General features: G+C 39.5%; 1 protein-coding gene across 19 annotated transcripts in view; it reads left to right on the plus strand.

Moving 5' to 3' along the window:
* TFDP2 (transcription factor Dp-2) overlaps positions 1–16,019 on the plus strand; it is a 195,080-nt gene that overhangs the window by 85,455 nt on the left and 93,606 nt on the right. The gene's annotated exons all lie outside the window — the stretch shown is intronic.

Below are 16,019 nucleotides of genomic sequence, written 5' to 3' on the forward strand. Positions count from 1 at the left end.
AGCAATCTATTTTCTTGGTTGGCAGAGCAGTGTCAGTTCTTAACATAGGTTGAAATCAAGCTGAGAACCAAGATTTGGAGTTTTCCTAGCTTTTACTCTTATTTTGCTTGTTTCTGTTTTCACACAATTCCCTGAAGCAAGTAAGCTGATCTCAGGAAAATATTTTTTACTTTGTAATTTTTGAAAGATATTTTAAAATTATTTGGTTTCAGAAAGGATAGGCTGTCGTGAATAAGCTTTGTTACCCCATGGAGGGTGTGGAAATACACATTCAGATCTACTGGAGGCAGGCGTAACTGACTGGCAGTGGCAGCTGTGGGCCCTCTGGATCCACCACCTCATTCTCACTGAGGCCACCCAGACTAACTGTGACTGCCCTCAGCCGAGGATGAGTGCAGCGGGGTACTAGCCTAGGCCCATTCTTACAGGGTACGGAACTCCTCTGGTGGTCACAGCATTTCTCTTGCTGCATAGCAAATTACCCTGAAGCCTTTGGTTATTGTGTTGGTCGCGCAGTTGTGTCTGACTCTGCCACCCCATGGAGTATACCCCCGCCAGGCTCCTCTGTCCATGGGATTTCCCAGACAAGAATACTGGAGTGGGTAGCAATTCCCTTCTCTAGGGGATCTTCCCAACCCAGGGATTGAACCTGGGTCTCCCACATTGGAGGCAGATTCTCTACGGTCTGAGCCCACTGGGGAAGCTTTACAGGTAACAACCAACATTTATTATCCCACAGAGTTTCAAAGGGCCAGGAGTGACTTAGCTGGGTAATTCTGCCTCAGGGTCTCTTGTAATCAAGCCCTAGGCCAGGGCTGTCCACATCTGAGGGCTGGGTTGCAGCTGGAACATCTGCTTCCAAGATGACTCACTTAAGTGGCTCTTGGAAAGGCCCTCAGTTCCTCCCTGGCTGTTGTCAGGGGTTTAAAATCCTTGCTGCACTGGTGTCTCCATGGCTCAGCAACTAATATACATTTTCAGGGTCCAGATTTGTTGGAGATAAGTAATAATTCAGTTTCCACCTTAGGTATCATTTCCTCTAACACCTTTTTAAAGATGATCCCCACCTAGGATTGCCAGATAGAGCAAATAAAAATACAAGACAGTATTTGGGACATACTTACTCTTAAAAGTGTGTTCGTTGTTTATTTGAAATTCAGATTTAACTGGATGACTTGGAGCCCTGCTTCACCCTCTCTGGGTTTAATTTGTCATGTCTGTGCTCCTGTGGAACCCTGTACTGTCCTATTTCTGCATCTGCACTATATTTTAATTATCTATTTAGTTTTCAGTATCTTTCCACTAGGATGAAACTTCCCTTTGGGTAGGAGCTGTGTCTTGTTTATTTTATTCACTGATGTCTCCCAGTGCCAAGCACTGTGCTTGACCTTTATAAATTCTCATTAAATATGCGTAAACCACTCAAAGAAGGGAAAACATTGGCCTTATAATTCTGTATGCTTTTTTCCTTCTTCATTATCATTATCATGATGAATATTAAGGAAATGCTAATTCAAAGAAAGGACTACAGATTCCAGGATTCAAAAACTTGATTTATCACTTTATATACAAACTTTAGTTTCCTCCTCTGATAGATGGAGGTAATACGTGTCCTGCCTATCTTAGATCATCATATTTGCTTCTTGTTTACCTTAGAAGAAAAACTAAATTTCTTAAGCCTACTATGTTCTAGGAGTAGTGCTAGCTTCAGTAATTGAAAGCTGGGCTTTCATATAGTGGCAATATGCTTTAAGTAGCGGTAAGGACATGGAATCAGAAGCTCTCAGTTTGAATCTTTGCCACATTAAAGTCCCATACTAAAGGGCAAATTAGGGACTTCCCTAGTGGTCCAGTGGCTAAGGCTCCATGCTCCCAATGCAGGGGGCCTGGGGTTCAATCCCTGGTCAGGGAACTAGATCCCACATGCTGTAACTAAGACCTGGCGCAGTCAAATAAAAATAAATATTATTAAAAAAAGGGGAAATTAACTAAATTTTGTTTCAGAATGTCAATTTTCTCATCTCTAAGATAGGATAATAATCTCATCTCTAAAACTGCTAGCTGATGCCTGATAAGGGCAATTGTGAAGGTTAAGTGGTAAGCATAGGACCTTGTGCATGTTTCTGGCACATGGCAGTTACACAGCAAATCCCTAATGAAGCTTTTGGGACCCGCCGTATTGTAGTTGCTTGAGTGACTTTGGCTTCTGATTTATAGGCATTCATAATTCCCATTAAGTGTAAATTCTCGGCTGAGCACATATGCAAAATATCTACTCCTGTGATTTGTCTTATTGCGATGGATTACTATGGCAACAGCACATCAGTAGAGTGAAATTTACTTGTTCTATATCAGTCTAAAATAGCTAATTTTCCCTTTATGTAGTGCTTGTTGAATCCTGTTCCCAGTGATGGAAGGAACCTCAGTGAAGGAACAAAAGTGGATGTCCTTGTGACTGATTTTCTGCCCTGTGGGGACTTTTCTTATATCTTCTTCTTAAAAGCCAGAGGATAAAAAGGCTCATGAGTTCCCACTTTCTCAGTCTGTGGTACTTCTAAAAAATCAAGTTCAAGTGTAAATTTTGGCCCTTTGCTTCTCAGGAGGTTTCTGTTCTTACTGGCCTCACATGCATTAGAATTGCTGGTTATACCACCCCTAGTCTTCAACACTGTCTTTCCCCCAATTTACTCCCATTCATTCTCAGTTTAATGAATAAGGAAACTTTTATCTCGTATAGATTAAATGACTTACTGCAAGTCAACCATGTTGTCAACTGGGATTTGAATCATGGTATCCTGATTGCATTGCAGTATGCATAGTACATTCCAGTTGTTTTATTGAATGAGGATTGGGAGCTGTGGATTGATAGGCTCAATCCCCAAACAGGGATTGAACCTGGACCCCGGACAGTGAAAGTGCTAGGTCCCAGCCTCTGGACCACCAGGGAATTCCCCACCTTTTCTGTTTTCATGTGCAGTTTGTCAATTTACAAAAAGTTTGCTTTTTTTTTAAATGCTATTTTAGAAATCTTGTTTAAGCCAGGATTACTAGATTTTTGCTTTTATTTTTTTCTTGGAGTTTCATAGTTTTGACGTTTAAATTTAAGCTTGAGGTAAGTTTCAAGTTAAATTTTTATATATGCAGTGAGGTGATGAGGGAGGTATATCTTTCTTACATATGAGTAACCGATCATTACAATGTCATTTACTGAAAAGATTATCCTTTCCCATAGAATTGCTTTTTGTTGTTGTTGTTCAATCACCAAATTGTGTCCAGCTCTTTGAGATCACATAGACAGCAGCATACCAGGCTTCCTTGTCCCTCACATCTCCCAGAGTTTGCCCAAGATCATGTCCATTGAATCAGTGATGCCATCCACTCGTCTCATCCTCTGTCACCCTTCAGTCTTTCCCAGCATCAGGGTCTTTTCCAAGGAGTCAGCTGTTTTTATCAGGTGGCCAAAGTATTGGAGCTTCAGCTTCAGCATCAGTCCTTCCAAAGAGTATTCAGGGTTGGTATCCTTGAGGATTGACTGGTTTGATCTCCTTGCTTTCCAAGGAAGTCTCAAGAGTCTTCTCCAGCATCACAGTTTGAAAGTATCAATTCTTCAGTGCTCTGACTTCTTTTATTGTCCAGCTCTCACTTCCATACATGACTACTGGAAAGACCATGCTGCTGCTGCTGCTGCTAAGTCGCTTCAGTCATGTCCGACTCTGTGTGACCCCATAGATGGCAGCCCACCAGGCTCCCCCATCCTTGGGATTCTCCAGGCAAGAATACTGGAGTGGGTTGCCACTTCCTTCTCCAGTGCGTGAAAAGTGAAAGTGAAGTCGCTCAGTCGTGTCCGACTCTCAGTGACCCCATGGACTGCAGCCCACCAGGCTCCTCCATCCATGGGATTTTCCAGGCAAGAGTACTGGAGTGGGGTGCCATTGCCTTCTCCATAGCCTTGACTATATGGACCTTTGTCAGCAAAGTGATGTCTTTGCTTTTTAACACACTGTCTAGGTTTGTCGTAGCTTTCCTGCCAAGAAACAATTATCTTCTAATTTCATGGCTGCAGTCACCATCTGCATTGACTTTAGAGCCCAAGAAGAGGAAGTCTGTCACTGCTTTCACCTTTTCCCTTTCTGTTTGCCATGAAGTGATGGGACCGGATGCCATGATCTTAGTTTTTGGAATGTTGCATTTTAAGACAACTTTTTCATTCTCCTCTTTCACCCTCATCAAGAAGCTGTTTAGTTCCCCCTTGCCTTCTGCTATTAGAGTGATATCATCTGCATATCATCTGAGGTTGTTGATATTTCTCCCAGTAATCTTGATTTCAGCTTATAACTCATTCAGCCCAACATTTCCCATGATGTGCTCTATGTATAAGTTAAATAATCAGGGTGATAATAAAAAGCCTTGTTATACTCCTTTCTTATTACTGAACCTGTCTGTAGTTTCATACAGCTTTCTAACTATTGCTTCTTAACAAAGAAACAACAATTAGAATTGCTTTGTACCTTTGTCAAATATCAACTGAGGATTGAGGGTCTGTTTCTCAGTTCTATTAATATTTTGTTTCACTGATTTAAATATTTGTCTTTATGATAGTAACACACTATACTTAGGTAGCTCAGTGGTCCTCAAGGGCAGTTGTCTCCCCTGTGGAATATTTGGCAGTGTCTGGAGGTATTTTTAGTTGTCAAACTTGGAATGTTGAAGATTTGCCTCCGGTAGATGCTGGATGCTGCTCAACAGTCTTCAGTACACAGGACAGTTCCTCATCACAAAGAATTAGCCAGTCCCAAAAGTTAGTAGTGCCAAAGTTGAGAAACTCTGCTAAGCTGTATAGTCTTGAAATCGGGTAGTCTAAGTCCTTCAACTTTGTTCTTTTTCAAAGTTGTTTTGGCTATAGTAAGTCTTGCATTTTAATATCAGTTCACTTCAGTTCAGTTGCTTAGCTCTGTCTGACTCTTTGCAACCCCATGGGCTGCAGCACCCCAGGCTTCCCTGTCCATAACCAACTCCTGGAGTTGACTCAAACTCATGTCCGTTGAGTTGGTGATGCCATCCAGACATCTCATCCTCTGTCATCCCCTTCTCCTCCTGCCGTCTATCTTTCCAGCATCAGGATCTTTTCAAATGAGTCAGTTCTTCGCATCAGATGGTCAAAATATTGGAGTTTCAGCTTCAGCATCAGTCCTTCCAATGAATATTCAGGACTGATTTCCTTTAGGATGGACTGGTTGGATCTTCTTGCAGCCCAAGGGACTCTCAACAGTCTTCTCCAACTCTGCAGTTCAAAAGCATCAATTCTTCAGTGCTCAGCTTTCTTTATAGTCCAATTCTCACAGCCATGACTACTGGAAAAACCATAGCCTTGACTAGACGGACCTTTGTTGGCAAAGTAATGTCTCTGCCTTTTAATAAGCTGTTTAGGTTAGTCATAGCTTGTCTTCCAAGGAGCAAGTCTTTTAATTTCATGGCTGCGGTCACCATCTGCAGTGATTTTGGAGCCCCCCAAAATAAAGTCTGTTACTGTGTCCATTCTTTCCCCATCTATTTGCCATGAAGTGATGGGCCTGGATGCCATGATCTTAGTTTTCTGAATGTTGAATTTTAAGCCACTTTTTCACTCTCCTCTTTCACTTTCATTAAGAGGCTCTTAGTTCTTATTTGCTTTCTGCTATAATGTGGTGTCATCTGCATATCTGACGTTGTTGATATTTCTCCTGGCAATCTTGATTCCAGCTTGTGCTTCATCCAGCCTGGCATTTTGCATGATGTACTCTGCATATAAGTTAAATAAGCAGGGTGACAATATACAGTCTTGATGTGTTCCTTTCCTGATAGGGAACCAGTCTGTTGTTCCATGTCTGGTTTTAACTGTTGCTTCTTGACCGGCATACAGATTTCTCAGGAGGCAGGTCAGGTGGTTTGGTATTCATATCTCTTGAAGAATTTTCCACAGTTAGTTGTGATTCACACAGTCAAAGGCTTTGGCGTAGTCAATAAAGCAGAAGTAGATGTTTTTCTGGAACTCTCTTGCTTTTCTGATGATCCAGTGGATGTTGGCAATTTGATCTCTGGTTCCTCTGCCTTTTCTAAATCCAGCTTGAACATCTGGAAGTTCATGGTTCACATACTGTTGAAGCCTGGTTTGGAGAATTTTAAGTATTACTTTACTAGCGTGTGAGATGAGTGCATTTGTGTGGTAGTTTGAGCATTCTTTGGCATTGCCTTTCTTTGGGATTGGAATGGCCTTTTCCATTCCAGTGGAATGGAAAACTGACCTTTTCCAGTCCTGTGGCATTTTAATATAAATATTATTGATAAAAACAGTATGTAAATTTCTACAAAACTGCTTGTTGAGATTTTAACTGGGATTACATTGAATCTGTAGATGAATATGGAATGTTTTGATAAATTAATCATGCTGAATCTTCTAATTTATAAACATGATTAATCTGCCCATTAATTTGAGTCTTCTGTGGTTTATCTCAGCACAGTGTTATAATTTTCATTGCACATATTTTGTTAGCTGTATCCCTAAGTATTTCATGTTCATATTTGGCATTATTATGAATTGCATCTTTTTATTTCCATCTCTGGTTTTTTAACTGCTGAAGTATAGATACACAGTTGACCTTTCACATGTGGACCTTGTTGTTGTGACATTGCTGACCACAGATGCACTAGTTTACCTTAGGATTTTCTGCACAGACCGTCATTTTGTCTCTTTCACTTATTCCTTTCTCAGTTTTATGCCTTTTTCCTTTTTCCTGATTTATTGTACTGGCTAAACCTGTTCACTGTTGGAGTAGTAAAAGTGGACATCGTTGTCTTATTCCTCATCTTAGGGGGAGAATATTCATTTTTACCATTAAGTGTGATTTTTAGCTACAGGTTTTTCATTGTTACCTTTTAGCACATGGAGGAGGTTCCCATTTATTCCTCGGTGCTGAAAGTTACTATCATGAATGGTTGTTGAATTTTGTTAAATACCTTATCTGATGATAGTGGAGTTTTCATTTGTATTTTGTGGCTACATGGTGAATTTCATTGATTGAATTTCTGATATTAAATCAGCATTGCATTCCTGGGATCCTTTATTAGGCATGGCATATTATCGTTTTCAGAGCTTCCCAGGTTGCTCAGTAGTAAAGAATCCACTTACCAGTGCAGGAGACGCAGGTTTGATCCCAGGATTGGGAAGGTCCCTGGAGGAGAAAATGGCAACCCACTCCAGTATTCTTGCCAGGAAAATCCCATGGACAGAGGAACCTTTTTGGCTACAGTCCATGGGGTCACAAAGAGCTGGACACGACTGAATGACTAAGCGCAAGCACATTATCCTTTTTATATATTCTGGATTCAGTTTCCTAACATTTTGTTTAGAATTTTTGAGCAATTTGATCTATAATTACTTTTAATGTTTTTGTTTATTTTTTGTTTTCTTTTTGTCTTGATTCTTTTCCTGAAATACCATTTGACTTCAGTTGCCACTGTGTTTAATTTCAGCATTTTCAAGGGATTAACTCTCTAACAGATGTAGTCAGTTTACTTGTAAAAAGTCTGTTGTGTGTTGAGTGCTATTTTCGTCAGGAACTGTGCTAAGCTCTTTGTGTTCGTTATTTCATAGAATCTTGACAACCTCCTTGTAAGATAAATACACCCATTTTAGAGCTGAAAAACAGAGACTTTGAGCAGTTAACTAACTTTCCCACGTGGTACAGACAGTTCAGGTCATGTCTTTGACATCAGACGTTGGTCTTCTAAATACATTGCTCCACATTCATATCTCTCGCAGGAAATTTTTGATTAACATCGCACATTATTGAGAAGACCAGAAGGAATTTAAAGAGTTGTACCTTTTAAGTAACTCAATCCCCCTTGTCATGTTAGCTGTTTTAGTATTGTTTGTGTGCTAGCTACCTTTTTAATTTATTTGGCGAGTATCTCTGATAACTGGCCTATTTATTATCTTACTGGTTCATAAGTTTTATCATGTACACTTTATTGTGGAGGAACTTGGCTATTTCTCATTGGTTGCTATAATGCTTGGGTTTAAACCTTACATATATTGGCAGTTTCATGACATTATAATCTGGATTAGAGCTTTCTTGAGAGAAAAATAACACTTTTCCTTTAAACTACTCTCTGTATTCTGTATGCTCAATAATATCAATAAAGTTACTTGTTTATGTAAATTTGTACTGTGGTTTAAAGTTAAGGGAAGCAAGAGAAAATAAGAAGCTATTTCTTCCACTTATCTGCAGTTCCCAGGTTGAACACATGCCAAATTATTGTAGGATATTTTAGCCTCAAGATTTTAACTGTGGGAAGCCTGCATGTAGCTGGCAGCCAGCTAGGGGGACCCAACTTAATAATCTCCTCTGCTATCCCAAGGTCAGAGAGGTGAGAATACACAGGGAGGCAGAGATGCAAATAGAATCAGAAACCAGAAATACAACTTAAGACGTGCCAGGCATCAGAAGGATTTTCTTCCAGTAAAGTAAAGGCAGATCCCCAAGACAGAATAGCAAGGATAGGCAGGACAAAGGTAATTTTCTATCCGTCTCCACTGCATACCTACAATTTTAAAGAAGTAGGTTCTTTGCCAACCAGAAAATTGCCAACTACCTCCTGTGGTGTTTGTTGCAAGTGCTATCTGCAGCATCCAGAGCTCGTTTTCTCCCTCCCATCTCTCTTATCATTACCTCTCTACTTCCCCCAATGACCACAGTTCTATAAGGGCGGGGGCAGAGGTGGACTGGTTATGCTGTATTTTCAGATGTGAAGTAGAAAGAGGCAGGGAGAGGAAAAGCCATGGGGGTGGCCTGCATTGTTTTAAGGCCCTACACCCAAATAAATGCACAAATAAGGCTTCTTATTTTAAAATTTTCTAATATTTACCAACAGTGAGAAGAACACTCTTGTACTAGCCACCAGCTTAAACAGGTCTTGGTTAGGCCCTACTTTTATCTTTTTTTTTGCCTCTGGCCTTGCCATGCAGCATACAGGATCTTAGTTCCCCAATCAGGGATTAACTTGGGCCCTTGGCAGTGAGAGCACAGCACCCTACCCACTGGACAGCCAGGGAATTCCTTGTTAGGCCATGCTTTTGACTAGGGAAGAAATATATTCTGTTTCAAAGTAACCAGGATTAAATTACCAGTCACATGCATCACATAACAAGGCAACAGGATCAGCAGAACCTTCCTTAGCTAATCAGAACCATGGTAAAGGAGGTGATCCTTAACCTCTTAATAGAGTCCACTGACTGATTTCAAGTCATGACAAGACAGAATTGGTAAGCAAAACTCCATGATCTGGGGAAGGAGTTTATAATTTTAATGACATCTTCAAAGAGATCCTTAATCTACAAAATGGATGAGAGCTATAATATCATATGACTGCCAAACACTAGGAATTTGGCTAATAGTTCTGTAAATCAGTCTTTTCTCCAACTTAAGAACTAAGAATTAAAAGTCAGATAATGTTCGGATGGACAGTAAAAGGGAGAGACTAATTAGAATTTGCCTTACTTTTTTCTTAGCAAATACCAAACCTAGATGCTGCTGCTGCTAAGTTGCTTTAGTCGTGTCCGACTCTGTGCCACCCCATAGACGGCAGCCCACCAGGTTCCCCCGTCCCTGAGATTCTCCAGGCAAGAACACTGGAGTAGGTTGCCATTTCCTTCTCCAGTGCATGAAAGTGAAAAGTGAAAGCGAAGTCGCTCAATCGTGTCCAACTCCCAGCAGCCCCATGGACTGCAGCCCACTAGGCTCCACCATCCATGGAATTTTCCAGGCAAGAGTACTGGAGTGGAGTGCCATTGCCTTCTCCGACCAAACCTAGATGGTTTTCTCAAATTTGAAATAATTGACAGCATTTTTTAAAAAAAGGCATCATGGGCTTGCTTATTAAGAAATTCTGCAGATTAAAAGAAGGAAATATTACATTTAGGACATAGGAAAATCATACTAAGATAAAGGAAACAAGATAATATTAGGTGGGACTTGGTTTTGTTTTGTTTTGTTTTGTTTCAAAAAATTATCTACTGAATCTGAAATAGTAAGTAAAAGATAGTAGATTGACATAGAAAGGAACCAGCTGAGTGCTAGTGGTAAAGAACCCGCCTGCCAGTGCAGGAAACATAAGAAAGATGGGTTCAATCCCTGGGTCAGCAAGATCCCCTGGAGGAGGGCATGGCAACCCATTCCAGTATTTTTGCCTGGAGAATCCCGTGAACAGAGGAACCTCATGGGGTTCAGTCCATAGGGTCTCAAAGAGTCGGACACAACTGAAGTGACTTAGCTCGCACATATTAACAATAGATAAGCATTTACTGAGTACCAGATACAGTAGTAAAACCCTTCATGAATTAGCTGCTGCTGCTGCTAAGTCACTTCAGTCGTGTCTGACTCTGTGCGACCCCATAGACGGCAGCCCACCAGGCTCCTCTCTCCCTGGGATTCTCCAGGCAAGAACACTGGAGTGAGTTGCCATTTCCTTCTCCAATGCATGAAAGTGAAAAGTGAAAGTAAAGTCGCTCAGTTGTGCCCGACTCTTAGCAACCCCATGGACTGCAGCCTACCAGGCTCCTCCGTCCATGGGATTCTCCAGGCAAGAGTACTGGAGTGGGGTGCCATATAATTATTCTCAAGGCAATTGAAGTAAACAGGCCAAATTACTTCCCCCTGAGGTTATACAACTAGTCAGAGGTAGGTCTCATATTTGAATCCAGATAGACTGATGCAGGGCCCTGGAACTAGAGGAAATAAGGATGGTTGCAGAGAATCTTACATAGTTCTTTCTATCTTCCTACATTTTAATTTTTCCTGAAGACTCCTCAAAACTCATTAAGATAGTGAGATTAAATATGCTGTTAAAATCAGTGAAGGACTTAGAAGATGGTGAATGGTGAAAGTCAACTAAGTGATGTGGAAGAGAAGCTGGAGAAGGTCTTATAAAATGCAGCAATGGAAAAGGGTCAAAAAGATAAAAATGATTGGTACAGAGGGTCAGGACTCAATATATAGGTACGTTGTATTACTGAATAAAGGAGAATATAGATAGAAGTGGTAATCAAAGGTAAAATAAAAGACAACATCCTTGAGCTTGAGAAAGATCAAAGTTTACAGTTCAAAGGATTTCACTGATAGAGGGAAAATACTAGATATATCTGGTTGCAAATTTTGAGGATTAAAAAATGGAAACATCCAGGCAAGGGGTGAATAGGATACTGCTACAAAAAGTAATCTATTCACTACTAAATAGTGAAAGACAGTGGAACAATATTTATAGTGTATTAAAAAGAAAATGTCTACAGCATGATTAGCCAAGGATAGAAAATAAAGATAATGTTGAAGGTCACTAAGAGTAATAGTGACAGAAGGTGAGACAACCTCAGTGGTAATTAGAATAAAAGTGAATACATTAGCATGTAAGTTTAAAAGACAGACTCAGGTTGAGTCAAAAAACAATATCCAAGACTCATACTACCTGATTTTGAGGTTCACTTTAAAGCAACCATAATAGAGATAGTATAGTATTAGGGAAAGAATAGGAACATAGATCAGTGGAGCAGAATACAGAGCCCCAAACCAGACCTGTTTATATCACAGATATATCAACTGATCATTGAAAGAGGAAAGATGATTCTATGGAAAAAGAAGAGTCTTGTCAATAACTGAGGCTGGAATAATTGAAGCCCATGTGGGGGGAAAAAAAAAAACATACAACAGCCCAGATGCAGACCTAACACCTGTCACAAAAATTAACTCTAAATGGATCATAGGCCTAAATATAAACATACAAAGACAAAACTTCTAGAAGAAAAATAAAGGAAAACGTAGGTGACGTTGAGGGTGGCAATTATTTTTTAAATAAAACAGCGAAACACATGTCTGACAAAGGACTTTGCAGAGTTAACCGATTGCAAATTTTGGGAAGAGTACACAAAAGGCTGCCCTTACTTCTGCACCAGTTGCAAATTCAATTCCTTCAAAGCCCTCTTTTAGATTTACTAATACTCTGGACAGACTCATAGAATTCATTGAAAGCTGTTATATATACGATTATGATTCATTATAACTGAAGGATCCGGATTAAAATCAACCAAGTTAAAAGGCATGTAGGGCAGTCTGAAAAAGTCCAGTTGTCCTCCCCATGGAATCATGGACAGTTTTACTTCCCAGTATTAATTTCTGACAGCTCATTTGGCTTATTGCCAACCAGAGAAACTCACATGAGCTTTGGTGTCCAGAGTTTTTATTGGACTTTAATCATGTAACCCCAACCAACCACTCTGATTTAAGTCTCCAGTCCCTCAAGATGTCAAACTGATACCACATGGCCCAAATGCCCCAGCCTAAATCTCATTGTTGATGTGACTCAAAGCCTTCACCCTAAATTGTATTGTTACTGTCTGGTCCACCCAGTGCTTCCAGTTAAGCAAAGACACTTATCAGATTAGAGTTTCCAAGGGTTTGGAGACTACCAGGAGCTGAGGGAAAAACCAAACCTCTCTTTGAGTAGGATTAAATTCTTCATTATCTAGTCAGTTCAGTCAGTTCAGTTGCTCAGTCGTGTCCAACTCTATGCGACCCCATGAATCGCAGCACGCCAGGCCTCCCTGTCCATCATCAACTCCCGGAGTTCACTCAGACTCACGCCCATCGAGTCCGTGATGCCATCCAGCCATCTCATCCTCTGTCGTCCCCTTCTCCTCTTGCCCCCAATCCCTCCCAGCATCAGAGTCTTTTCCAATGAGTCAGCTGTTCACATGAGGTGGCCAAAGTACTGGAGTTTCAGCTTTAGCATCATTCCTTCCAAAGAAATCCCAGGGCTGATCTCCTTCAGAATAGACTGGTTAGACCTCCTTGCAGTCCAAGGGACTCTCAAGAGTTCTCCAACACCACAGTTCAAAAGCATCAATTCTTCAGCGCTCAGCCTTCTTCACAGTCCAACTCTCACATCCATACACGACCAATGGAAAAACCATAGCCTTGACTAGCCGGACCTTTGTTGGCAAAGTAATGTCTCTGCTTTTGAATGTGCTGTCTAGGTTGGTCATAACTTTTCTTCCAAGGAGTAAGCATCTTTTAATTTCATGGCTGCAGTCACCATCTGCAGTGATTTTGGAGCCCCCAGAAAATAAAGTCTGACCCTGTTCCCACTGTTTACGTGTTTCTCTCCCTTGTATAGTCAGTTTCTCGTCTCTGCCATCCCTGAGTGAACGCCTTTCTTACATTACTCCAACTCTGATGCTGTTTAAAAGAAATTCTTCTCTATTACAAAGGATACTCCTTCTCAAGCATCTGTGGAACATTTATGGAAGACAACCATGCTGAAAAACAGCAAAATATAAATAAGAGTCTACAAAACAGAAATTTGATAGACCATTGTATCTGGCTACAGTGCAGTAAAATTTGAAATTAATGAAAGATGTCCACAGAAACCTAAACTGCCGTTATTAAAAATAACAATACCAATTAAATAAATTAATAAAAGTTATACTTTTATATAAATACACATATATAGGATACAGGACAAGTTGTATATGTGCATTTAATATTTTTAAGTGAAATGAAAGAAAAAAGATACTCACCTATCAAAGTTAGTCAAAGAAGCATATAATAAAAATGAAAACAAAATTGAACAAACTCAGAAGGTAGAATGAGCGGTAGAACTGAAAGATCCAGGTAGACTGACCAAAATAAACTCTAGGAAGTCATTTAGCAGAATGTTGAGACATTAGGAACTTCAGAGGACTATTAGAAATATTAGAGGATTTTTAATATAGAAACTTAAAAAACTACCAGATTACTATGCATCAGTTATATTGAAGAATTTAAAAATTGCTGACAAAAAATTAATTTGGAGGAAATATCAATTACCAGGATTCATTTCTTTTTTTTTTTTTTTTCCAGGATTCATTTCTTAAAAAGTAGAAAACTTGAAAAGTCTACTATAGTAGTAGAAATATAAAATGTTGTACGAAAAAAATCACTTAAAAAGACCCTATTCCTGATGGTTTTATGGGCAAACTTTTTCCGGTTTCTGTGAATAGTTTATCCAGGCAATAAAACATGCAAAGTATAAAAACAAAGACTTCCAGTACGTGGAACAAAACTGACTTGACTCATACATAAAACTTAACAATACAGAAAGTTATCAATTTAGTAGTTATCAACACAACTATAGAAACAAAAATCCTAAGTATCAGTACATAAAATTGATGTTATATTAAGAGAACTGTATACTATGAACCAAGTGTAATTTGTCTCAAGAAAGTTCAGGATGGTTGATTTAATATTAAGAAATTATCAATAATTACATAGGTTGGTTAAAGAGGAACTGTATTTTTATCTGAAATGCTTTTCAGCCTACATTTTTAAAAATTTGGTCACTTAAAAAAAATCTGCTGATGGACTACAGATTAAAGATATTTAAAAATATATTTTAAAATATCTATCATCATGTTGTTTCCCAGGTGTTGCCATGGTAAAGAATCCACCTGCCAACCCAGGAGATACAAGAGACGCGGGTTTGATCCCTGGGTTGGGAAGATCGCTTGGAGAAGGAAATGACAACCCACTCCAGTATTCTTGCCTGGGAAATCCCATGGACAGAGAATCCTGGAGGGTTACAGTCCATGGGGTTGCAAAGAGTTGGGCATGACTCAGCACACACACACACACTTTATTAAGTTAATCAGTTCAGTTCAATCACTCAGTTGTGTCTGACTCTGTGACCCCACAGACTGCAGCACGCCAGGCTTACCTATCCATCACCAGCTCCTGGAGCTTGCTCAAACTCATGTCCATCGAGTCGGTGATGCCATCCAATCATCTCATCCTCTGTTGTCCCCTTCTCTTCCTGCCTTCAATCTTTCCCAGCATCAGGGTCTTTTCCAGTGAGTCAGCTCTTTGCATCAGGTGGCCAGAGTATTGGAGTTTCAGCTTCAGCATCAGTCCTTCCAATGAATCTTCGGGACTGATTTCCTTTAGGATTGATTGGTTGGATCTCTGGAGTCCAAAGGACTCTCAAGAGTCTTCTCCAACACCACAGTTCAAAAGCATTAGTTCTTTGATGCTCAACTTTGTTTATAGTTCAACTCTCACATCCATACATGACTACTGGAAAAACCATAGCTTTGAGTAGACGGACTTTTGTTGGCAAAGTAATGTCTCTGCTTTTGAATATGCTATCTAGGTTGGTCATAGCTTTTCCTCCAAGGAGCTTTTTTAAATTTCATGGCTGCAGTCACCATCAGCAGTGATTTTGGAGCCCCCCAAAATAAAGTCTGTCACTGTTTCCATCGTTTCCCCATCTATTTGCCATGAAGTGATGGGACCAGATGCCATGATCTTTGTTTTCTGAATGTTGCGTTTTAAGCCAGTTTTTTCACTCTCCTCTTTCACTTTCATCAAGAGGCTCTTCAGTTCTTTGCTTTCTGCCATAAGGGTGGTGTCACCTGCATACCTGAGGTTATTGGTATTTCTCCTGGCAATCTTGATTCCAGCTTGTGCTTCATCCTGCCTGACATTTTGCATGATTAAGTTATTAGTATATTTAATATATTTATCGTATATATAATCATATTTATTATATTTTCATACATTTTAAATTTTAATATTTTTATAATATTAAATATATTTTAATAATATAATACATTTAATATATTTATTATATATTAGCATTAATATAATTCATGGTGTTATTAGTAATACGTTTGTTTTATCTATATTTATATATTAATATATATTAATATTAACATGTATATTGATATAATACATTATATAATACATTGATATATGTTTATATAATTAATACATTATCAATTAATATTAACATATTAACATTACTATATCAATATTATATAATATACTATATATTACATTATTATGGAGAGGGCAATGGCACCCCACTCCAGTACTCTTGCCTGGAAAATCCCATGGATGGAGGAGCCTGGTAGGCTGCAGTCCATGGGGTCGCTAAGAGTCGGACACAACTGAGCGACT

This window comes from Bubalus kerabau, chromosome 2, assembly GCF_029407905.1.
Source record: "Bubalus kerabau isolate K-KA32 ecotype Philippines breed swamp buffalo chromosome 2, PCC_UOA_SB_1v2, whole genome shotgun sequence".
In the NCBI taxonomy this organism is placed as follows: domain Eukaryota; kingdom Metazoa; phylum Chordata; class Mammalia; order Artiodactyla; family Bovidae; genus Bubalus; species Bubalus kerabau.